This window comes from Notamacropus eugenii, chromosome 4 (assembly GCF_028372415.1).
Source record: "Notamacropus eugenii isolate mMacEug1 chromosome 4, mMacEug1.pri_v2, whole genome shotgun sequence".
Taxonomy (NCBI): domain Eukaryota; kingdom Metazoa; phylum Chordata; class Mammalia; order Diprotodontia; family Macropodidae; genus Notamacropus; species Notamacropus eugenii.
Genome location: NC_092875.1, coordinates 126852444 through 126879482, shown reverse-complemented (window position 1 = coordinate 126879482; position 27039 = coordinate 126852444). Strand labels below are relative to the sequence as shown.

At 37.4% G+C, this 27039-nt stretch overlaps 1 long non-coding RNA gene across 1 annotated transcript; it reads left to right on the top strand.

Moving 5' to 3' along the window:
• On the top strand, positions 1–26835 carry LOC140500569 (uncharacterized). The gene is made up of 4 exons (XR_011965791.1): positions 1–147; positions 4941–5095; positions 17332–17468; positions 26624–26835. It is a non-coding gene; the product is annotated as an uncharacterized lncRNA (long non-coding RNA).
• Positions 26836–27039: the final 204 nt, after the last annotated feature.

Sequence of the window (27039 nt, the reverse complement as noted above, 5' to 3'; positions counted from 1 at the left end):
TTCTGGCTAGTTGTAGGATCTCCAGGAACCCTAATCAAGGCTCATGATTTGGGATTAATAAAGGGAGAATTCTGCATAATTCAGTCATAACAAGGTACATTCAGGGATGAAGCACAGGGAAAACAAATCATCATTTCTTATATAAAGGTAGGTGTGTGTACATGTGCATGTGCGTTGGCTATATAGCAAAACTTCCAAAATGTAGTTTTGGAAACTAAAACATGTGATGTGAAATATTAAAGGCAATATACCAGAGGATAAAATGTTGGATAGAGGGTAGAGAAGATCTGGGCTCAAGTTCTGCTTCCATTTTTTAACTGTTATGAAGTAATCTCTATTACCTTATTTGTAAAATGGGGATAATAATGCCCATAGCATTTATTTACCTTGTGAGGTTGTTGTATGGATCAAATTACACAGAAAATGTATGAAGGTGTATTAAAAAATCTCAAAGTTCTCTATAAAGCATGTTATATTATTTTAAATAACTCACTAAGCAAATTAAGAGAGAAAATAAGTCACAAGGGCAATATTTGCTTAAAGAACAAATTTTTCAAGTACTCTAGAATGTCAGGGTTGGAAGGGATATCAGAAGTCATCTAGTCCAACCTATATCTATAAGAAATTCCATTTGCAAGATACCCAGCCAGCAGTCATCCAGACTTTGTTTGAAGCTTCTGGTGATGGGGAACTTACCACTTTGAGATGTATCCCAGTGCCTTTAGAATAGCTCTAATTATAAAGAAGTTTTTGCTTCAAGTCTAAATTTGTCCATTTGCTTTCAGCACAGTGCCTAGTATATAGTAAGAACTTAATGAATGCTTATTGAATGACAGACATCAGCATATTATTTCTGGTTCCGTTCTCTGTGATCCAGAAGAAAAATTCTAATTCCTGTTCCAATCAGAACACTGGAAGATAGTGATCTTGTCTCCTCTAAGTCCTCTCCAAGCTAAACACTCACAATTCCTACCATTATGGCATGAATTTGAGGACCTTTGCTCTCCTGGTTGTCTGACAAACTAGTTTAGCAGTTTGTAAGATGGACAGACTCAGAAATAGGCAGTTTCAGAGAAATAATAAGATTGGAAGCCAGATTGTAAGGGATTAAGAAGAGAATGAGAGGTAAGTGGAAGCACATACTATAGATAGACTTTTCAAGGAGTTTAGATACAAATGGCAGGACATAAGACAATAGAAATGGAAGGATCAGGTGAAGGTTTTTTTAATAGAGGAGACATGGGCATGTTTGTAGGGAGTAGGAAATAAGACAGTAGAGAGGGAGAGATTGAAAATGAGTGAAAGAACAGGGATGACAGAGAACAATATACTGAAAAAGACAGGATGGAATGAGATTACTTGAACAAGTAGAGTGGTTTACCTTGGTAAGGAATAAAGCTAATTAATCATGTGAAAGAGGGTCGAAGGCACCTGAGTAGGAGATGAAGAAGAGGGGGAAAGAATTCATGGTGAAGGACCTAAATTTGTAGTAAAATATGAGGAAATGTTCTCATCTGAAAGAGTGGGAAGAGGGGAAGCCATGGGATGTTTGAATAAGGATGAAAAGATTTGGAAGAACTGCTATGGAGAGTCAGATAGTGAGTTGATAAGGGAGGTATAGAAGGATTTCCTTGCAGTAGTGAGGGCCCAGTTGGAGTTTGTGACATGAATCCCTTTATACTCTCTAGTGAAGTATATGGATCCCTTCTCAGAATAAGGTTTTAAATACATAAAATAAAATACAAAGGATTACAAAAGAAAACAATCATAGTGAAAATAGTTATCAAAGTATTAAAAGTTCCAAGTACACAGACTTTTTGAAATCTATCCACATATACCTGGAGGTCCAAGGACCTTAAGAACCGTGCTCTAAACATAACTGTTATGGTGTAGTTGGGTAATCAAACATTAAGTAGAGAGGCACATGCAAGGACCTAAAAAATTCCCAGTGGACTTTTGAGGCAAAATACCTTCTGTATCCAGAGAAAGAACTATGGAATTGGATCACAGAATGAAGCAGACCATTTTCTTTTATGTTATGTTTTGTTTTGTTTTATGGTTTCTCCCATTCATTTTAATTTTTCTGTTCAAACTAAGATTAAATTGCATTTAATAAGAATGTATGTGTAGAATCTATATAAGATTGCAAGCTATCTCTGGAGGGAGTAGGGACGGAGAGGGAAAAGAGAGAGAGGGAGGGGAAAAAAATCTAAGATATATGAAAGTGATTGTAGAACACCGAAAACAAATAAAATAATTATTAAAAAAAAAGTAGAGAGGCACAAAGAATCTCCAATTGTAAGTCACAGTGAAGAATCTGATACTGTAACTGTCCTTGGAGAGAAAGAATTTAAGGTTATAAAATAGTTCTGAAAAGTATAGGCTCAAGTTAGTTAGGTCTATTATATCTTGTAAACTGGGATGAGAAACCTATTTTGGAGTTGCCTATTTCAGCCAAGATTCTAATAACAGACCTTCTTTGGGGAGAAAGAAGAAAAAATCAGGATTTTGTTCCCCATACTAATGGCAGGATAAGAGAGGGTTTATCTTTTTTTAAAGAGCTGTAGCAAATCTAGCCTCAGCTGCTTACTAGCTGTGTGACCCTGGATAAATCACTTAACTTTGATCACCTCCAAAAGAAAATGAAAAAGAGCTGTGGCAACACACTTCTAGAACTTAAAGCTAAAAGATATATGACAGAGCCCATTCTTCTAATGGGGAACACATGGTTTCTGGGTGAGAACTCACCTGAAGACAGATACCAGAAATAGGAAACTCCACAATCTAATGGCCAGGCCCTCTTGGTGACTAGCACTGAACAAAAGACCAGTGGAACTCTCTCAGGAGGCAGACAAGGGAAACTTGCACAGAATAATTCCCAATAGAGACAACTTGACACACCCACATGCCCAGCAGCAGCTAGATATTTTAGACCAGCATCGGCAGGTCTGGTAGAAACAGTATTTTGGCATCATCAGAAGTTATTTATGGCTTTGAAGTATTAGGGACATAAGTTGTTCTATACATACCCTTCATGGATATGTGTCTTGGTCAAATATGCTTACTATGTGTGTGCCCTTGAAGGGGTTACCCTGGTAACTCTTTTTCCCTACATGTTCATGAGTTTTCCTTACATGTGTCCACTCTTCCCATAGATGGTGTATATATGCGAGAGGCTAGGTGCTAGGTTTTGGGAGAAATTGTTACTTTTCTCACTATGCTTATTTGTATAGATGTCTCCTCTGGTAAAATGTAAGCTCTTTAGGGGAGGGTCTGTCTCATTTTTTTATTTGTTATTTCTAGCATCTAGCATAGTAGTTGGCACATAATAGGTGCTTTACAGATGTGGTTATTGATTATTTGAGTGATTAACATGCTATATCATTAAAAGCCTTTCCTTTGAGCTAATAATGCTGAATGGCTGAATCACAGAACTAAGTATTATCGATTTGTTGTTGTTCAGTCATTTTAGTTGTGTCTAATTCTTCATGACTCCATTTGGGATTTCCTTGGCAATGATACTGGAATGATTTGCCATTTCCTTCTTCAGTTCATTTTACAGATGAAGAAAAATAGGGTTAAGTGCCTTGCCCAGGGTCACACAGTTAGTGTCTAAGGCCAGATCTGAATTCATGATGATGAGTCTTCCTGACCCCAGGCCTGGCACTCTCTTCACTGCACCACCTGTCTGCTCATGGCATATCTAGAAGGAGTTATAAACACAGAAGCTATAAACAGAAAGCATATCTATAGTGACTTATAAACTATGAGACTGGTTTTGAGTAAAGGAAAACCCATAGAACCCTTAACCCAAGATTGCTTTTTATGCAGGATCCACATGGGGGTAGTGGGAGGGGAGAGAGGGGTGAACCAAAATACTATACATGCTTATTCATAAATCAGATTTTGTGTACCCTAAAGGGCTTACAATACTGTTGGAGAAATAAGATTTTTCACATGTGAATATAATAGAGATCAGTAAGTATATATCCAGGTGCTAAGATGGATGATGTAGCAGACAAGTGCTATTATAGATCACAGACAAGTGCAATCAATGTGGGCAGGAATCATCAACAGAGTCTTTGTGAAGGACTTAGATTTGGATATGGGCCTTTAGGGATGGGAAGAATTTGGATGAGTGAAGAAAAAGGGAAATGGGGGAAGACATACACACACACAGATAGACAGACAGAAACAGAGACAGAGAGAAACAGAGACAGAGACACAAAGAGGCAGAGACAGAAACATAAGGAATACTATTGTGAAGGGAACAGAGGCAAAAATAACCATGATATGTGTGGGAGACAGAAAATATTGCAGATTTTTTTGTCTCTGAAGTTTTCTGAAGAGATAAGATTGGAAAGATAACAATATTATGGAAAGCTTTAAGTGCTAGAGTATAGAATGACAGAATTTCACACTTCAAAGGGACCTTGGATACTGTCTAGTTCAGCCCATAACTGAACTATAATGCAATGAATATTTTTAATAGCCTGCTAAGTGCCAGGTACTGGGGTAGGCACTGAGGAGACTAAGTTATATGTGTTTACTCCAGCTCTTGAGGGGCTTACATTTTACTGGGGGGGGGGGGGAACAATATATAAATGGACAAAAAAGTACAGAATGTATACAAACTGAATATAAAATTATTAATGTGGTGGGAGAAGCTATGAAGTTAGAGAACACTAACAAATGGGGAAATAGGAAAGGCCTTGAAGGGAGCCAAGAAGATCAAAAGTCAGTGGTGTGTAGGGTACGCATTACAGGCATGAACAGAGGTGTGGAGATGGGAGATGGAACAGTGTGTTTGGGCAAAGAGTACAGTTTGATTGGAAGATAGAGTGCATGAAGAACAGAGATGGTGGGGGAAGTAGATATTTTTTGTGAAACTAGAGCCAGATTGTGAAATGACAAATAGATGATTTCATATTTTATCTTAGAGCCAATAGAGAGCCAGTGAAGCTTGCAGGAGAATAACATGGTTAGACCTGTGAAAATAAATTTGGCAGATATGTGGAGAATGGACTGAAGAGGAGGAAGACTGAAGACAAGGAAATCAATCAACAGATGACATCAGTGGTCCAGGGGTATGAAGGTAATGAAAGTAATTGCCATGTGAGCAAAGAAAAGGGGATGGATATAAGAGATGTAGAAACTAAATCAGTTTCTGATGGCAACTGATTGGATGGGGGTGGGGCGGGGAGGGAGAATGCTTTTTCATCATTGCATTCAATGAAGATGCAAGAATGACTCTGAGGTTGTACACTTGGGAGGATGAAGGAAAGATGCTACTCTGACAGAAGTAGTGACATTAGGAAGAGGAGAAAATGTAGAGGAAAAGCATGCCTATCTATCTTTCCCAGCTTTATCATTTGACAGGCATTCTATCTTTGCCTTTTTCTATATCATTGATGAGTGGTGAACAGCAGAAAGCCAAGCAAAGATCCTTGAAGTTATTCCATTAGAGACTTCCTTTCATGTGGACCTTATTCTATTTGTGATTACTTGTGATATTTCTGTGCAGAAATGCTTAATCTGTTAAATTGTATATATTCCATATCTCCTCATCTTATTCATGAAATGGCACAAAGGACTTTATCAAGTGCCTTGCTAAGATCTAAGTAAATTATAGTTAACAGCATTCCTCAGTCAACCAGGTTACTAAACCTGTCAGAAAAAGGAAACAAGGTTTCTCTGGGATTACCTGTTCTTGATGAAGCCAATCTAGCTCCTTGTGATCACCAGTTCCTCTTCTGTTGTTGAATCATTTCAATCTTGTCTGACACTCCATGGACCTATTTGGGATTTTCTTGACAAATATATTAGAGTGGTTTGAGATTTCCTTCTCCAGCTCATTTTATACATGTTGAAAGTGAGACAAATAAGGTTAAGAGCCCTGCTCAGGGTCACACAGCTAGGAAGTGTCTGAAGCCAGATTTGAACTCATGAAGATGAATCTTCCTCATTTCAAATCCAGTGCTCTGTCCATTGTGCTACCTAGCTGTCCACTTCTTCTTCTAGATATTCATGACCATCTCTTTAAGACATTCTAGAGTTTTGACAGATTTCCAAGTCAAGCTCACCAGGCCTTAGTTTGCAGACCCCATTCTTTTCCCTTTTTGGAAATCAGGACATTTGTCTCCCGATCTAGTGATATTTTTCCTGTGCTCCACAATCAAATTTGATCTTAATCTAGGAGGAGGAATTAACAATATTATAGAAAAATAAAACTAGGCAAGATGGTCTGGAATAAGGAGAGGGTAGAGAATGCAGCTTTTATAGTTTCTCTAACCACTTTCTTTGGCTGTTGCAGTTAGTTCAGGCACAAGGTGATGAGACTCTGGACAATTGTTGATAATGAGAATGAAGAAGGAATAAATAAGAGACATTAAAAAATAAGAATTAGGTGGCATTGATTAGGAGTAACAAAGGAGATAGAAGATTTAAAGATGAGTAACATTTTGAGCTTAGTATACAAATCAGATGGTGGTACCATTGATAGGAAAAAGTCTTGGTGTGATAAGAATGCAAGAAATTACTAGTGGGGAAATGGGAAAAACAGCATGCCACGTGACCATGTGGGCAGATCCAAAGAGATGCCTTGACTTTCAGCTTGCTAGGGATTTTTAAAAATCTCCATAATCTTTATGGCCACAGGCTCATAAGATTATAGATTTAGAACTGGAAGGAACTGTAGAAGTCCTTGAATCTAACTTAATTTTAGAGATGAGAAAAGTGAGGCTCAGGGAGATTTATGGATAGGGAACCTGTAGCCTCAGGACCACATGTGGCCTTCTAGGTCCTTGGGTGTGGCCTTTTGACTGAACTCAACTTTTGCAGAACAAAGATTTGCAAAACTTGGACTCAGTCAAAAAGCCACACCCAAGGACCTAGAAAGTTCCATGTGGCCTCAAGGCCACAGGTCCCCTGGATTAAGTGAGTTGTCAACTTTGTCTTCACTTGTTGGTAATTCTCTGACCTTGTGACCACCACTTAAAAAGATGCCCAAGCTTTCATTTCTCATTTCACTCCTGTAAGTCAGTTGATAAACATTTATTAAATATCTACTATTAAATAAATAAACATTTATTAAATATCTAAATATATTCATTAAATATCTATTTATTAAATCTCTAAATATTAAATATCTATTAAAAATAAATATGTGCTGGTCAGTGCTAGTGGTTAGGGGTAAAAATAAGAAAAAATCCCCACCCTCACAGAGCTTACAGTCTAAGAGGGAAGACAGTACACAAAAGGAAGCTGAAAAATGGGGAAGCAGGTATGACATTTATAGAGTTGAAACCAAGCAGAGATATTGATGGGAAATGAAGTTACCTGGAAAGTGCTGAGCCTTCTACAAAGGAAGGCTTTGGGAGGATATATTGCTCTACCCTCCAGCCCTTCAATCACAGAGGAGAGGCAACTCTGGGTGCCGAGATGCTGAATGTCAAAGATGAGTCAATCTGCATGATTTCAGGTGCTGAACTTATCCTTGGGGAGGCATGATGTTACTAGAATCAAAACCAAGCAGAGCAGCTGAAGGAAAATGGCTCTACTTTTCACTCTCTGGACTTTTCCTTCTAGCCAGTCATGTTTTTTACCTTAGAGATGCCTCTGCCCTGCCTTGCTCTGGTCTGGACCACCATTTCAAGAAGTGACCAAGCCATCCATGTTCTTTTCATTCCTAGATTCACTCCTGAGTCTCATAACTTTTCTGCCTTGTTCCCTCCCTGTTCTCTCCCTGTTCGCATCCCATGCGGATGTTGCCTTCTGTCTTTAGAATGTAATATTACTGATGACTCGCTTTTTTGTTTCTATTTGCATTCCCTTTGCTTAGCACGGTGCCTGCCACATAGTAAGCACGTAACAAATGTTTTCTATCTCTCTGTCAGTCTGTCTATGACAGGGTCCCACAGCTAGCAAACATGAGATGGGATCAAACCCATAGGCCTTTTTGTCTCTAGGTCCAGCAGTTCATCCACCACATCACACCACCTCTAAAATTTCCATAAAATTACTTAAATGGTAATGTAAAGACTCATGTAACAGAATTAAAAAGGAGGTTCAGCGCAGGTAAACAATTTAAGCCCTCTACAAGGGGCACGTTGTATTTCTTGCTCAATTAATTTATTGATTTCTAGAGTATAAAAAAAGATAGTCTAGAGGTCAGCTACTCATCCTCTTCAGTTTCCCTGTTGTCTTTATTGTGGAACAGTATTAAGTTGGCAACTGTTCAGAAATGGGCAGAAAGGATAGTGAAAGGTTTGGAGTATTCCTGCCACATTTGGATCTGTTAAAGAAACTGGAAGTACAACCAACAACTGAAGAAGAAAGTCTTGAGAGAATGGAACATAACAGCTACCTTCAATTATTATAAGGGCTGCCACTTGAAAAATGGGTGATATTTGGTTTGCATGACCCCTTTGTGGAGAGCAAAACTGAACTAAGAGTAATTAATGAATAGAAGTTGCAATGAGATAAATTTAGGTGTGCTGTCAAGGGGAAAAAATATGTCCTAACAGTATAGTGAGTCGCCTCTCATATAGTAGCTTCCCTGTTCTTGAAGGTTGCCTAGATAGGTTGTAGATTCCTTTTCAGGCATGCGTTAGACAAGATGGTCTTGAAGGTCCTTTACAACTCTGAAATTCCATGAAAAAAAAAGAAGGAAAGAAAAAAAAAAAGGAAGGAAAAAATGACAGTGAAATCTTTTTTGAATCTGCAGAAGAGAACAGAAGAGAGTTCAGAGGTGAATAAAGACAAGTAGAACGAGTTTGGAACTATCTTGCCTTTATAATTGATACAGCGATTTCATTAGTAGAGAAGTGCCAAATGATGAAACTTTCTCTACCAATGGAGGTTGACACATTCTCTACAAACAATAGTCTTGAAGAGTTGCCTAAAGCACTGTAAGATTAAATTGACTTGCTGAGGAACTCAGTTTTACGCAGCTGGTATTTGTCAGAGGCAAGACTTGAACCCAGGTCTTCACGGTTGACTATCCACTATATCATGTTCCTTCTCCTTGAATTTATGATGTGAGAGCAATCTGACTGAGATGCCTATTACTTATTGATTGCCAGGCTTGATTTAGCTGATATGGCTGGCTACATGGATGTCCCTTTCCTTCCTAAATATTCCGTGTGCTTCTGTCCCACACTGGACTCAGTGGAAGAAAATATGCAATGGATAAATGTGTTATGGGTATGTTAGTAAATATTTAACAACTAGATCTCTGAAAAAAATGCATGCAGAATAATTTTTTTCAATTTAATCTTCATTATTAATATTTTATAGATCAGTTAAGTCTAAACAGTCAACAAAAAAATCAACCCCTGATTTGAAGCATTTGCATAGTTCCAAGATGTAAATACTCCCATTGAAAATATAATAACCAATTCTTCAGGCCAGTACAAACTGGCTTCAACACATTGCTGGATGTGTATCATTTTTTCTTTCTGTCAAGGATTTATGAGTAGGACTCCCCTGATAAAACATGTGTAATTATTTTTGTTTATTAAAATAGAGCATGCACACACAAACCCAAACTGAATATATGTCACTCTTTTTCTCTTCTTTGTATATGGAAATGTTCATGTTTGTTAAGTTCAGAATAACAAAAAATCCTTTAAAAATGTTCTAAGGAAGGAGTTAGGGAGATAATGCAGGATGCAACCATTTGGAAATAGCAATTATACAAATGCAAATTGCATCAGTAAAATTTGTTTTAAAATTAAAAAAATATTCCACAAGCATCCTTAAAGCCACTGCAAGGTATCAGAGATGATCTAGAGCAGCGGTGTCAAAATCAGGGGCAGCAAAGCTCTCAAGTGTCATTCTGAACCAGATCAAAACGTAATTGGGAAATGCTTAATAAAATAAGTAATAATACTAAGCAGAATAGATAATGTTAATTTGTAGTTTTCTAAATTAATCTGCAGTGTGCAGGAATCCTTTTGATCCCACTGATGCAGAGATACCTACTCTGCATAGGCCTTAGCAAATAAGGATTTTAGGAAGATGAAATGGCTCCTAAAGGGGAATATTGTAATTGACATGGAGTCAGAAACATATGGGCTTGTTGCATCTTTGTGTGGAGGTGATGCCAACTTGAAAAAGTATGATTGGCTCCAGATGTCCCATTCTTGCTACACTGTCAGATGCTCAGCTTAAGCGTTTATGCTGTCCAAGTGATATGCCAGGAGAAACAAACATGTCATACCTACAGAGCACAATTTCTCATGCCTTGGGTGCTTGTGTTGGTTGCTTCATGTTTCTGTTGCAGTTTACTGGCCTCTATGTTTAAAAGGGGTTGAGGTACACAATTCATAGAGGCAAGAGTAGCCAGCTTAGCCCAGAGAACCAGTGTGATGTACTGGATGGAGCGGTTGACATCTGAATTAAGCAGTCCTGAGTTTGAATTCCACTTCTGATACTTGATGGCTCTGTCACCACCGAGTCACAGCTTCTCGTAGCCTAGGAATGACAATACACGTAGTATATATTTCACCGACTTGGTGTGAAATTTGGATGAGAGTATATTGTAAAGTACTTTGCAAATGTTGAGAAGTTGTATAAATGTTGATTATTGTTCATCATATTTAGGCATACAATATTTCATGTATTACTTTGATTCCCATCCACAAAATGGGCGTGGTGACTTTGCTTTGCTTCCTTGAGGACATAAGAAGCTGACTGCTCATCTGATCTCATCTTTGAAATCTTAAGTGAATTATAAAGTGAAGGAGTGGGAGGGTAAACTCACTTGCATAACAACAAATGGTTTTGAGCATTGTTCTAATCAGAACTTTCAGTTAACAGTGTATCCATCAGTATAAGAATGCATTTATCTACTTCTTCCAGATGTCTCCTGATGGCACATCCACATTTATTGACTGTTGATTGAATTTGATGGAAAATTAGGGTGAGAGAAGGTCTCAGAGCCAGTCAGCTTTGGAGTGAATGGATGATTCTAAATGTATGTTCAGTATAGTCGGAGATATAGAAAATTATGGGCAAATGCAGAGTAACTAGGCACTGTGAAAGGAAACTTTCCCAGGTTCAATTATTCATGCCACTATAGCCCTCTCAGATGGCCTAATGACTTGGAGGGAGATGAAAAGAAGACAGTTTGAATGCTTTTCTCAATAAGTCCCACTAGGGACTATGGGAGTGAGAGTGGAACAGAGAGAGAAATGGCCATTTTCTATTTGCATGAGGAAAACTGTAACAAAAAGTCTCTTCTGGAGCAAATAAATATAGGCATAGATAACATTAAAAGAAAAAAGAATGTGCTCATGATTTATTAGTGTAAGGAACTCGTGGTGAGGAAGTTATTCTATCAGTACAGGTTAACTTCATTTATAGGTTCAGAGAATTCCCTGAAGCAGTGATGGTTTAAGGGACTTACCAGGAGCCATCAAGCCAAGCCAAAGAACATTGGAAACACACTTGAACCTAAGTTCTGACTCTAAGGCTAGTTTTCTACTCTCTCTGTCTCTGTTTCTCTCTGTTATATGAATATAATATAGATTTAATATACACACAAATATACAAACGTACATAATGTACCTATAGGGCAGATAGACAAGAGGCAGTGTGGTATAGTGGAGACTTATATTCAAATACTGTGTCAGACTGTAATATAATATAATATAATTAATATAATAACATAATGCAATACAATACAATATAATATTATATGTGGGTGTTGGTTGGAAGTTACAGTGAGATGCTGATCTCCACTGGTGAAAGGAGTTCCTGTACTCAGAGATCCTTACATGGATGACATTATAGGTTTAGAGCAATAACAACTGAAAACATAAGGATATTGTGTATATCCAGGCATACTGAGAAAAATGAATCCATCTAAAAAACTATGAAACAGAAATGCTTGTGACCTGTGAGGTTCTTTATTTTGCCTTAAGCCGCAGAAACAGAGCAAGCCCAAACTAGCTATGTATCCAAGTAAAGCTGCTTCTGATCTGGCTAGTTTTGCTTAACTCTATGTCTGGTTTTAGCCTGGAGGAGCAGGTCTCAGACTGCATTTAATTTCTCCACCCTCCCTTTGACTGGTTCCCAGAAATTCACCTCCCCAAGCAAGGAATTGAATTTCATGTTAGGTGTGGCTGGCCCAGCTACCAAAGGAATCCAGAGGCAGGAAAATGCATTTACTTGAACTCCAAGTTATAACATGGCAGTGGTTGGCAGAAGGGTTTAGCACTCCTGTAAGACACATGATGATTCAGTTGGGTTGTTTTCTAAGGCATTCTACACTGACAGTAGCATTTACCCCTTAGCTATAGCATTTAAATGAAGACAACTGTGGTTTGTAATATTGTGGCTGAAGAATAGGTATTTGGTGATTACTGGCTGATTGATTGTTGCTAAAAGATTGTGTCCATCTCTAACAGTGTATATAAAGACAATGCTACAATAGATCATAAAAGATAATATAGGAAAAATGAATTATAAATCTTAGAATACTACATAAATTTTAGCCATTAACAGAGATACAAGGAAAGAAGTAACTTTTTTTTCCAATAATGGATACAGTGTGGTTTGTTATATGGGATTCTGATATAATCACCACAGTTCTTGTTTATTAAAACCTAATTGTCACTTGAATTCATATTTCTTTTTATATATTGCTGTATTTGTATCTCTAGAAATATCCCCAGTCTTGTGCTTTAGGATAGCAGAGGGTACCAGTTGGTATATAAAGTATTATAATACTTTGATCATTTGATGTATCTGTGACCTCATCATCAGTCATATGGAATCATGGCCAGTCATTGTGTTGATCATAGTTCTTAAATGTTTTATTATTATTTTCCTTTACAATATTGTCATCACTGTATAAGGGCAGCTAGGTGGAACAGTGCCTGAAGTCAGTTCCTCATCTGCAAAATGGAATGGCAAACCATTCCAGTATCTTTGCTGAGAAAATGCCAAAATGGGTCATGAAGAGTTGGAAAGGACTGAGCAACACCAACACTCAGTGTATAAACTGAACACAGTTCTGCTTTCAGTACTCCTCATCAGTTCCCACAAGTCATTCCAAGCTAAGCTGTAGCTATATCTTGTCAAGCCGTTTGCAGAGCTGCTCATCTACCCTTGGTTTTCATCTTCATCCAATTCTCATCTGTGACTCCAAGAAGCTGTAGCAGGCACAGTGGCCACACCTTGGCAAAACTGTTTTGGGAGACAGGCTAAAACAGATTGACATGCCTTAAACCTGTAGGTAAGTTAGGATAATGTCTCCCCCAAGCCTGTGAAGCCCAGTTCCATTTAGCTACTAACAGAAGATTAGTTTTTCCAAAATTTATTTTAATTCTATAATCACGAATATACAAATTCACTCTTCCAATATGTGGGAAGCAAAATTCTCCTTCCCTCAGTTCCTCTAGAGCATTTGTCCCACTTCCAAATCTACTCTTTCTTTCCACCCCACCCCTACCCCAAACTCCGGCTTGAGTATCAGGCATTCTTTTTTTCTCCAGGCTTCTCTGCTGGGCTGCCTGGCTACAACATCTTGTCTGCAATCCTAACCCTAAGGTCACCATGACTTCAATTTCCAATCAGGTGGAATCAATTGACACTAGCACCTAAAACTGAGGAGAAAAAACCCCAGAACACCCCAGGTCAATTTCTCAGAGCCCAGGTTAAAATGAGGGGGGAATTATGCGTAATTCCTCCCCTCAGTGAGTTCACATTCAAATAGGGGAGGTGACATGCAAATAATTAAGTACATACAAGTTACATATAGTAAAAATGGAAGATAATCTCAAAGGAAGAGCACTAGTGGTGGTGGGTGGGAGGGACAGGGAAAGAATTTCTGCAGAAGGTGGTAACTGGGTTAAAGTATAGTTTGAGGTCTATTACTGTTAAACCTCCTTCCTTTCCAGCATTTCCTTTCCACTTTTATCTGTATTGTAATTATTATTTCCCTTGAGAATACTGACTTTTTGTTTTTTCTAGTTGAATTTTTTTTATTGTTTTCTAGTTTTATAAAGTAACTTTTTGGTAGTTTGGTACGGTTCTGAATCTGTCAATTAATGCAGGTAATGCCATTTTAGTTATAGAGGCACATAGCAATTAATATCTCTCTAATTTTAATAGACTATTTCTTTAAAGCGTATTTTATACTTGTATTCATAAAATTCCTTTGTGTGTCTCGGAAGCTGGACTCCCAGATGTCTTATAAATATATTCTATAGCTAAACTGACTGAAATTTATTTCTTTTTCTTTTAGTCCCTTCCTGCTGGGTTTTGCTAGTAATATACAAAAGAGCTAATGATTTTGTGGCTTAATTACATCCTGTTGCTTTACTGAAGTTGTTTTAATTAATTTTTAGTTGAATATAAATATTCTCTAAGTAAACTATTATGTCATCTACAAAAGGTAAGAATTTTCTTTCCTTTGCCTGTACTTATTCTGTTTTTCTTTTCTTTTCTTCTTGTTATAATTAGTATTTCTAGAATGATACCAAACGCCATCCAACTTCATCATTCTAAAGATGAGCAGGCACGTTCAGGGAGATTGACTCAATATGGTCACAAAAGCAGTAAGTGCTACAGTCAGGATTCAAGTTTAGGTCTTTTGACTCCAGAAATAGTTCTTCTTCTATTGGACCATGGATTTGATGGACGCTGGGCCTATTTTTACTTGGTTAGACATAAAATGCCTCATCACTACAAGGATGACCAACAAACAACAGTTTTTTGTTGGTCAGAGCAACCATGAAACTAATAAGATTTTAAAGGGATTGTGATCAGTGCATTTAATTGATGAAATCACAGATCTTTCAAATGATTATAAGTCCACAGTGTCAAGTTTCAATCAGTTTTAAATTTTCTGTCAATATGAACTTTCAGTTGATGAGATTCAAAGGCTATTTCTGCATGAGCAAAGTAAAGCTGGAAATTAATAGATGATTCCAGTCCTGAGCTATTTTGTCCTCTGGAATATCCAAATAATGGTTTTGATCTGTGACTTTGAAACTAAAAGCAACTCATTTTTTTCCCTTCACTTTCAGTTTCTAGATATTGCCTGAAAGTGTTAATTTAAAATAAATGAAAAAAAATCAAGAAAGCCTTTGACAGATTTTTTCCGTATCTATAGTATTTCCGGCAGCTCATTCAGACTGTAGTTTTTAGAGTTTTTATACCTCCTCTAGATACTTACTTTTTTATAGAGGATATAAGTTCACTGGATCCATGCTGAAATAATGTAATATATTTCATTAAACATATCTTTTGGTAATCTTATAACTGTTTGCCCGATTCTTATAACTCAATGGATTAGATTCATGGTCGTCTACTGAAGCTTTATTTAGGAAATTTTGCTGAGTATCAAGCATTGGGCATGGACAAAAATGTGAAATTTTGACTAATTCAGTAATCCTCTAACACATCGATAATATAATTTGTAATTTTTCATATTATCTCGATTTGTGATCTGGGTCTCTGAATGGTATGTAATAATAAAAGGCAAACTTCTAACCCAGATACTTAATTATGGAGCATTATCATTTCTATCCTTAGTTCCTTAATCAAAGCAGCTATTACAAATGCAAATAAAAAAGGAAATTGGATTAGGAAAAAAAATAGGTTGGTGATGCTCAGATCAGATACCAGATATTAGATAATCAGCTTGAAATTGGACCCTATTTAACAATGGAAATAAATAATGCCAGTACCTTATCATAAACCTTTTCAATTTCAAGGATGAGATGCAAAATTATTTCTATATTTATATTCAGCTTTCATGTTTTTTTAGTCTGAAATAGCTATTAGCAATTAAAATATATATATTTTAAAAACTTTAACTGACATTATGGGGAATACCTGGAGCTTCTGAAATATTTTCCCTTTAGTTTGCTTTATGTTTTAAAAGTCATCTTTGTCATCCAACACCTCAACCTCTCAAAAGCAGCCAGCTACTTTCTATTAAGTGTACCAAAAATAATAATTTGCAATTTTTCCTATTTTTAGTGTTTCTCATTCTTCTTATTGGATATGAAGTCTCCTCTGTCTCTTCTAATTTAACAAATGCCTACACATGTGGAGTCCTAACTTTGATTTTTAAAAATCTGAATTTAAAGACTGAAAGAAATATTCTTCATGGAAAGTTGCATATACTGTGTTGAATAGCAGTTGGTTAATAGATTTAGCCTACTTCCAATTTTAATACTTGACATTTTTGTAAAACATGTTTCAGTTTTCAAAGCACTTAATATACATTATTGTGGTATGACCTTGTAGAAAGAAGGCTGGAATTGAACCAGGGACACATGAGCTTATGTCTCCTTAGACATCTTCTGGTTGGAAAACCATGGACAAGCCCTGAGGTTCAGTTTCCTTGTCTATAAAATGAAGATAATATGTGAATTACCTTACATGATTGTTATGAGGGAAAACTTTGCAAACCTTGAAGTACTATAGAAATGTGAGCTCTTGTTACTATTAACATTTACAGCAGCTCTGTGAAGTAGGAAGGGTGGATGCTATGTTATTATTCTCACTTTACTGATGGCTCCAGTGTTAAGTGCCAGGCACTGTTCTAAACTGGAGATCCAAAAACAAGCAAGCAAGGTAATCCCAACACTCTCTATTTAAGAAAAGGGAAATGAATAAAAAGAACCTGGATGGTAAGGAGGAGACGTCTGAAAAGTGAGTTGAGGCATGAGAGGTAAAACAAGGCTGGAGCCATTCCAGAAACAGTGTTCCCATTGAGTGAATCATCAGTCAGGAAAGTGGAGTCCTAGGCTGAAAGTTTCTTCTGGATGAGAAGGGTCTTGTCAAAAAGGCAAATGCTTGAGTCAATAAAGAAACTGGTGGCCTGAGAAATCAAGTGACTTCCCCAGGAGACAGCCACCTAATTGCAAAACCACAACCGTAGCCCAAGTCTCCTAATTCAGGTACACATTCCTGTTTATCATTTCACAAGATACCTCTTCTAAGAGAAATATTAGAAATTATATAGATTGATTTGATTGAGCTAATTGACCACTTTTTTCTACCATTACAAATATGTCTAGTCGAATAAAACAGATTCCTTCTCTGTCTATGTCTCGTCATAACATGTTTCCATCTCCACTCGATCAACTTTATATCAGAAGGTGAGTGCATGTTTCATCATGATTTCTCTGGAGTTGTGGTTGGTTATTGTTGTGTTGATCAGTTATTAAGTCTTTCAAAGTACATCTTTAAAATACTGTGGCTATTTTATAAATTTTTCTCCTAGTTATATTCACTTCACTTTGCATCAATTCATACAAGCCTTCTCAGGTTTTTCTAAAACCATCCCTTTTTCATTATTTTTTACAGCACTGTAGTATTCAATCACAGGAGACCATCTCCAGTCATCCTGATCTGTATCTTGCCACTGGACCCAGATGGCTCTGGAGGAGAAAGTGAGACTGGTTACCTTGCACAATCCTGCCTCACTTAGATCTAATTCAATTGTAAGTCATGGATCATCTTTCTGATGCCAAGGTCCTCTTTGTGAAGGAAATATGAACAACATTATAGTCATAAAACATAACACATATTCACCTATTCCCCAATTGATGGCAACCCCCTCAGTTTCTACTGCTTTGACATTGCCAAAAGAGCTGCCATAAACATATTTGTACCTATGTAATTACATACTTTTTAATGGCCACTTAGAAAACAACAGCTTTATCTTCTCTCAGGCAAGTTTAAATGCTAGACCCTAATTGAACTGAACAGGAAAGCATGCCCACAGATCTCTCTGACTTCCCCAGGGAGATCAGATAGGGTCACCTAGTAGTTGTGGTAATTGGTTCTTGCAAGATTTGGCCTGATAAGGCATCACTGGAAGTAAAACTGATAATCTTGATTACATGAAATTTAAAAAATTTTTACACAAACAAAACTAATGTACCCCAAGTTAGAAGAAAAGCAGGAAACAGAAAAAAATTTGCAACAAGTTTCTCTGACAAGACCTCATTTCTCAAATATATATGGAACTGAGCCAAACTTATATAAATAAGAGCCATTCCCAGTTGATAAATGGTCAAAGGAGATGAACAGGAAGTTTTCATAAGAAGAAATTAAGGCTATCAGTAATCACATGGAAAAATACTCTAAATCACTTTTGTTTAGAGAAATGCAATGTGTCCCAATATTTCTACATCCTTTCCAACATTTGTCATTTTTCTTGTTTGTCATATTAGCCAATCTGATAGGTGCGAGGTGGTATCCCAGAGTTGACTCTGTCACTAAAGAATTCTATTTGAAACATTATTTTAAAGTTGTTTGCGGAGAAATGTTGGGAGAGCTCAGCTGAGTGCTTCACTACTCTACCATGTTGGCTCCACCCCCAAGGATATCATTGAGAAGGAATTATTAGGATAGATAATTTATAGGTGAGATCATGATCAGTAAACTAGGTCACAGGTAGATAAGCATGGAGGGAAGGGGCCAGGCCTTATATTTCTAGGTGGTTGCTGACAGAGCCCATCTTAGAAAGGAAATGTCTAACTGGAAGATTTTAGGCTCTGTTAGTGTGATATTTTTAACTTCTTTGCCTTGAGCATTTTCCAAGTGAAAGGCAAGCAGGAGAGAAGGACATCTTCAAAGTAACTGGAAGGTTCTATAGGCCCTTGGGATCTCATTCCCATCATGTTCTTAGGGTTCTGTTGTTAAATTTATCCCAAGGAATAAGATCTTATTTTAAGTTTTCATATTATACTCATTCTGAATAAACACCTTCCTTTCAATGAGACTTCCCTTGAAAGAAAGATGAAAACACCAAAAATTTTAAGGTTATCAACACATCAGGTGTGTCTCATATGAGGCATTCCATAACCATAGTCCCACAGCTCTTCAGTGAAAGGGCAAAGGTGCTTTTTTTCTTCTCTTCTACTAGGCCAACCTTGGTTAATATTTATTGAATATTGTTCAGTTTCATTTTAGTGTTTCTTCTGTTTATGGCATTGTGCAGTCGGTATGAATATTGTTTTCCTGGTTCTTCATATTTCGCTCTCTATCACTTCCTATATTTCTATTTGTCATTTCCTTTGGTGCAATGTTTCAGTCCATTCAGGCATCATAATCTGTCTACTTGTTTGTGGTGGGCTTTTGCCTATACTTAAGTTCTACTATGATCTCTCTTCTCTTCATTATGTAGAAACCTATGTCATATAGGGAGCCAGGTGGAGAGGTAGATAGGTCACTAGACCTGGAGACAAGACAGACCTGGCTTCAAATCCCACCTCTGACACTTATGAAGTGTGTAATCATGGGCAAGTTATTTAACTGCTCCTAACTTCAATTTCCTCATCTATAAAATAGAATTAATAACAGTATCTATCTCCCAGCATTATTGGGAGGAAAAAGTGAGTTATCTGCAAACCTTAAAGTACCATACTATCATTCTCATTCTGAAAGTCTTTGTCAATACCCTATAAGCTCCAACAAGTTCTGCCAAGTCAAAACGGTCAAAAGTGTGGATGGTAAGTAGCAAATTTCAAGGACTGGGCTTAGTTAAGCTCAAAGTGGCTCATCACAAGATGGTGGATCAGCAGGTGATGGATATTTTTCACCCACAGTAGCTTACAGATCTTTGTGAAGGTATGAAGCAATTGGGATCTATATTGGTGGAACCAGTAGCCACATTGATCAAATACTTGATATTTTAGGTGAAGGGTGGGAAACCTGCAGCTTCAAGACCACATGTAGCCCTCTAGGTCCTCAAGTATGGCCCTTTGACTGAATTCAAACTTTACAGAAAATGAAATTTAGATTCAGTCAAAGGGACACATTTGAGAACCTAGAGGGCCACATGTGGCCTCAAGGCTGCAGGTTCCCCACTACTGCTTTAGGTAATAAAGAAGGTCTTGAGAGGGGTTAAAGGAAAACAGAGCCTTGGCATTCCTCAAGAAAAACTTTACAAAAGCTGGAAATGTCTTTGACCAGCCCAGTGCCAGGCTCATAGTAAGACCTTAATAAATGCCTGTTGATTGACCTACTAAACTTAGGGTCCCAATCCTTTTGACTAGGACTGTTTGGATGATGACTGTGCCTATACTCACATTAGCATGAGAAAATATGATCCCATTTTGCTGGCCAGACAAGCAATCAAAGAATCCCAGATTGTACATATTAGATATATAAATATTAATAATAACTTTCTGCCCTTAAATATTACATGTCAAAGCTAATATTCTGCTCTCTTTGTCTATATCTCTGTTTTTCAATATTTGCCACTAGAACTTTATTAATAAATGTTAAGCTCCCTTTTCCCCCATGTGTGTTTTATCTAGATCATCCTGCTTAAAATACCAAGAAAATTCTCACTGTCCACTTATTTATTGATGGGAGATAGTACTATAGTACGTGCCCTACATTTTTAGTGACAGGAGATGTTATTGGGATGAATGTAATTTTACAAGCTAAATACTTTACATTGTATTCAACAAGAAATAAGGGTATTCAAGAGCACCCTATTTGAGTCATCATATATGAGAGAGCTAGGATTTGAATTCACATCTTCTGACCCTAAATCCTTTGCTCTTTCCACTGCATTTTACTGCCTTCCCTGTGCTCAACTTTGTCTTGAAATTACTGGGTACTAAGACATATACTGACTTTTTTTGGAGGCTCTTGAAAAGTTCTTCATAATATTTGTTTGTTTCTTCATCTTCCATTACAGACCCTGGCACATGGACTTTCCCATATATTCATTTTTTGGTTCTACTTCCACATTTCTAATATTTTATTTTTTCCAATTACATGTAAAACAATTTTAATATTTGTTTTTAAAAAATGTTGAGTTCCAAATTCTCTCCTTTTCCCCATCCCCTTACCTTCCCTGATATGGGAAGCAATTTGATATAAGTTGTGCATGGACAGTCATGCAAAACTTATTTCAATATTAGTCATGTTGTAAAAAAAAACACAGAAGAAAATCATGAGAAAATAAAGTAAAAAATAGTATGCTTTGATCTCCATTCAGACTCTATCAGTTCTTTCTTTGGAGATGGACAACATATTTCATAGTAAATCCTTCAGAAATATCTTGGATCCATTCCCTAATCGATGGATTTCCTTTCAGTCTCCAATTCCTTGCCACCACAAAAGAGATGCTGTAAATATCTGTGTACATATGGATCCTTTTCCTTTTCAAAAAAATCTATTTGGGATATAGAACCACTAGTGATATTGCTGGGCCAAAGGGTATGCACAGCTTTATAACCCTTTGAGCATAGTTCCAAATTGCTCTCTAGAATGGTTAGATCCGTTCACAACTCCACATGGTGTACATTAGTGTCCCACTTTTCCCCACATCCTCTTCAACATAATTTTCCTTTTCTGTCATGTTAGCCAATCTGATAAGTGTGAAGTAGTACTTTAGAGCTGTTTTAGTTAGCATTTCACTGATCAGTAGTGATTTTAGTGTTGACCAAAATTTCTTGGGCTGGAAAATTTCTTCACCCTGCCCTTTTGTGGGTTCTACCACTCCAGAATTCATTTTGAGGTATTATTTTAAAGTTGTTTGGAGGGGAATTTGGGAGAACTCAGGAAAAATCTCTACCTTTACTCTGTCACCTTGGCTGTGCCTCATATAGTCATGTTAATGGTAGAGAGTTGCTTTCTGGGAAAAGAGTATAAGGGCTGTGATATCCTTGGAGGATGGTAACCTGAAATCCTCTATGTGGAAATGATGTGCTACTTCTCACTAGGTTACTAGCCTGTGAGGGGGAAGAGCAGGGAAGCACATTTTCTTCCTGTGATGATCCTTTATACCTTGTGGTTCTCTGGTGAACTTGACTCCCACTGTGATCAATTCAGAGAGAAAGCATGCCAGCTCTAGTTATTAGTGTTACCAGGGAGGAAATATTCCTCCTTCAAGTTGGCATTCTGGCAAAAGGACCTGATTGCGTAGTACTAGTTATGGCTTTGCTAAAGGTCATACATCATTACTTTTATTTCTTTTATGAGTCACTATGACCAAAGAATTGATTAGCTGGTGGTTGCAGACAAGTCCATCCATACTTAGCTTCACTTTGACTTTTAAAATCCTTTACAATCTATCCCAAACTTATCTTTTAAACTTTACTCCACTTTTCGTACTCTATAGTACAAATTATCCTTCTTAGTTTTTAATTAGGTAAGATACTCCACGTCTTTGCCTTTGCATTGACTATGCACTCTTACCTTTCCTCTGCTCTTGGAAACTTTGATTTCCCTTAAGACTAGTATCTTAAATGCTACCTTCTGCATGAAACCCTTTCTGCTGCTTCCTTCAGTTTCTAGTGCCCCCTCTCAACAATTGCATGATATTTATTTTGTATGAGAGTAAATATAGTAATATATCAAAAGATATCCTTGGAACTAATAAGTCCTGAATTCCAATATTTGCTATAACACGTACTAGCTGTATGACTCTGGGCAAGTCACTAAATTTCTTGGTGCTCTAGAATGATGAACTTGATAGTGGGGGACCTTGACCCCAGAGAGCATGTAGCCCACCAATCAGAGGGTAGGAAGAGGGGTGGCATCTTATGCTTCTTATGATGGCCAATTGTGGGGTTTGTTTTTTAATTTGACCACACTTCTCCTTGTTCCTTTAATACTCTACCTCTCAGTTTCTTCCCTCTGCTGTCCAAGTCCCAATTTCCCATATATGGACTTGATGTCAAGATAAAATGAGTCACAAGGAATAAAAATAGAGATGAATGGATTATGATTTGAATTGCAGATGTAACCTTATCTTTCCCCTCAAATCCACTTGTCTTTCCACATTTCTCTATTATTTCATTTTAATAAACACTTATTAAGCACCTACTATGTACTAGGCACTCCAGTAAGCACTATTACTATTGAAGATATCATCCTTCCATTCATCCAGATTCTCACAGTATTTTTGACACCTCAGTTTCCACATATATATGGGTAGGTGCCATATATGTTATATGGTGCACATAATTGTCATTTTTTGTCAGTTCTACCTCTAAATTCCCTCACTTCTATTCTCATCTTCTTATTTCCTCTTAATTAGGCTATTGTAATAGTCTCCTAATTGATGTCCCTACCTCAAGTCTCCTCCTTCTTTACCTTTTTTTTTTCTGAATAAAGCTGCCAAAGTGATTTTCTTAAGGTGCAAATCTAACCATGTCACTCTGTTACTCAATAAACTCCAGTGGTTCTCTAATGGCTGGAATAGTACCAAAGGCTAAAATATAATTTATCTTAATCTCATCTTTTTGGTTTCTGTTTGTGTATAATTTTTGTACTATACACAATTGTTCTATAATACCTGCACATTGTTGTTATATATAATTTACAAATTAGTATACACATATTAAAGATGTGTGCTGAAAAAACATCTTACTGAGAGGGACATGCTCAAAATTTTCTATTAATCATTATGTACAATCAAAAAATTTAGAGACTGTGCTTTGAGGCAACTTCCTAAGACTATGAGTTTCAAAGAAGATGCCAACTTGCACTGGTAGAGGGAGTTTACTTGTCTGGGAATTCTACACCAATGAAATCACGCATCCAATCCCCATCTCCAGTCCCTGTATTTTATGTATATTTATGAAAATATTTTCCTGAAAGAACATAAACACCTCAGGATTAGGGATGGGATGCCTTTTGTTTTCTGTTTTTATCTCTAGCAACGGTACTACTGTTGCTAACACATGGCAGGTGCTAATGTCTGATGACTGATTGATTGTCTACGTTTGTCCTTGGAGAGGACACAATATTTTGCCACAACCCTACTTGGAAGACTTTCTAGCTTGGCAGAACTTGGAAGTGCTTACTTTTGAAAACCCAGGGTCACCCTCATGTCTTGAAGCGTTGGAGTTGTTCGTCCTTTATTTTCAAAGAGGACTGATGGCATCAGGAAGATGATGTTTTGACTAAAACATGAATTGGATTTCGGTGGAGCAGAGTTGCACAGTCATCAGCCTCTCTCTCTCTTTCAGAGTCATTGACATCTAGTAGCAGGACAAAAGTCAAGATTACTGGTAATGACATGGGATGCAGTGGATGACCTCTCCATCTTTGATGTTTGACCAAGATCTGAGTGCTCCACAGCACCTGCTTCTGCTGTTATCATAGTTTAGGACTTAGGTGGAAAACAAAAAGCAGCTGCCAAGATTTTTTTAAATGCCTTCTCTGACTAGTGCTGTTTCTCTGTTAACATCCTCAGTACTTCTGTTCAGTGCTCATTCTATAGCAGTACAAAAAGCCAAGCAGATGTTCTTTATGAGTCAAGTGTCCTTTGAAGACTAGCAAAGGAATCCCAGGGGCCCCACTTGAAAGGGACTCTAGAATTTTCCAAGATTCACGAGTAGCACTGAAGTTTTTCCCTGGCAATTGTCATGTAGTCATCTTTCTGAAGAAAAAAATCCAATTTCCTTATCTGATGGCAAACTCTATTTCGTGATTTTGACTCTGAGCCTAGGCTTATTAATGAATCAGAGTTCAGATGTGGTTACAAAGAACAAACTCAGGACTGGTCACTAATTAATCAAACACTCAAATTGCTGAAAGGCAAATTACTAACTTATTGGAAGGAAGATATATTCAAGGACAAAAACTTCCATTAGTTTAAGGGATTTTAAAAGTGTTAATAAAATATAATCTAAATGGAATGTCATTTAGTTTAATTAGAGAAAAATGAAAAATAATTGTGTATTCTATGCCCATGAGGGTCACCTTGTTGAGAGCTTAATGCATAATTATAAGAAGGTCAGTCTAAATCCTGAGTTAGGATTCTTTGCTCTTGGGATAAAGAGGCAATAATAATCTGTCACAGCAATAGCCCCAGGTTTGGAATCTGTTATAGAAAGAATGTTTACAGGACCACATGTCTTGCCTGCATCTCTTCTGTCTGTATTTTCCGTTTGTTCTATCATGCATGGACTACAGAAATGAAGGAGGTAAGGCAAACAGTGTATGCAGCCAACAGTAGATTCTGCCCTTACCCAAAGGGCTCTGAGGTACTGATGAATATTTTCAGCTCCATTTGTCCATAAGCAAAGTGAGAACAGGCACATAATTATCTGAGGATAAAGGATGATGATACGCATGAGTCTATCAGAACTGTAGCTAACAATTTTGTCACCCAAGGCAATTCATTTGGGAGAGGGGAGGTTGCTGGGGAGATCTCTTGCTACTGGGATTGGGATTGGGGAGCAGGTCTGGGCAAGCCAGGAGGAGCTCACCTTGGGTGTAGTATGATGGAAAAGGAAGTATAAATTCTGTTACCTTGAGGTAAAAACCCCACTTCATTATAGCCTTGGTGTCTGTGTACTTAAGGAAATATAGATGCATCCGTAAGAATTTGCATGAATGCCTGCGTAAAATGATTCAGTAGAATAGTTCTTAGGGGTCTTTTTCTTTCACAGGATCACAGACTTCCTGAGTTGGAAGAGATGTTAGCAACCAGCTAGCCCAATCTATATTTGAAAAAGAATCCTACTAAAAATACCTAACGATTAGTCATCCAAACCCTGCTGGAACACTTCTAGTAAAGGGCAAATCCCTATCTTCTGGGATACTTCTTTGTAGCTTCTGTCCATTCATTGTGCTTAGTTCTTCCCACAGGGGCTGGACAGAACAAGTCTAATAATTATTCCATACTGATACTCTTCATTATTGGAAAGCAGACATCATATTCCCCCAGGACTCTAGTTCACAAAGACCCACGTTCTCCTTGCTACGCCTCAAAAGATATTTCACTGAGCCAATATGGTCAAGGGAAGCAGGCACCCTCACTGACTGAGTCCCAGGTGAAGTACAAAGTCCATCAGCTCTAAGGTTGGTATAGTAGAAAGTATTTTTAACTTGGAGTCAGGAGCCTTGAGTCCTGTCTTGGCTTAGCTGTTTTTTATTCTCAGTTTCTTCATTTCTAAAATGGGAGCAGTAATACCTGCCTTGTCTGCCTCGTAGGATTGTGATCAGGAAAGTGATCTATAAGTGACATTATTTTTTTTTGTTCCTGCCATTTTATGTGACAGTATAGGATATTAAAGCTGGAAGAGCCCTTCAGATCATCTAGATATTTTACAGATAAGTAAACAGAGGCTCCTGGAAGGTAATAGACCAACAGGGGGAGGTAGCAGGTACAGTGGATAGAGTGTTGAACCTGGATGCAGAAAGATCAGAGTTCAACTCCAACCTCAGATATTTATTAACTATGACCCAATCCATGCCTGCCTCAATTTTCTCAATTGTAAAAATTGAGATTATAGTAGTCAGGTTTGTTGTCAGTATAAGATGAGATAATATTTGCAAAGCATTTTATAAACAATAAAGTGTCATATAAAAATTAAGTTTCATTATGCTCAAAGATTGTATAAGAAGTAGGAGAAACGATACTTGAACTCAGGTCTCATGAGTCTGGGCTTATCCCTCTTCACACATTTTCCCCACTCTTTAGACTCTTTGCCACTGTTTTCCATTTTCCACCCTTACCTTCCTTTTTAGAGACCCTTACTCCCAGAAGCTGCATGAGCCTACCAATGAGAAACACACTGATGAGAAAGTGACTGTAAACTTTCAGTTTTCCCCAAGGTGCTTTTGGCTATGGCAAATAGGCATAGCAATCATTTTTTCCTGCTCTCTCATTTTACAGATGAAGAATCTGAAGCTGAAAGGAATTAAATACCTTGTCAAGGTCACACGGAATGAAGAGCTAGGACTGAAACCATGACCTTTTGACTCTAGAAGAATCTAAGCTCCTTGAGGAGAGTCACAGTTTGATTTTTATCTCTGGGTCCCTGGCACATAGTGGGTTCTTAATTAAGTTGAACTGTCTTTCAATTGAATACACTTTCCATTACATTGCTTTAAAATCTGTAATTGCTGTTTATTTGTTTTCAACTGTATCTGATTCTTCCTGATTCCATTATGATTTTCTTGGCAAAGATGTAGCATTTGCCATTCCCTCCTCCATTTTCCTTTACAGCTGAGGCAAACAGAATCAAATGCCTTGTCCAGGGACACATAGCTGTTAAATGTCTGAAGTCAAATTGAACCCATCCTCCTGAT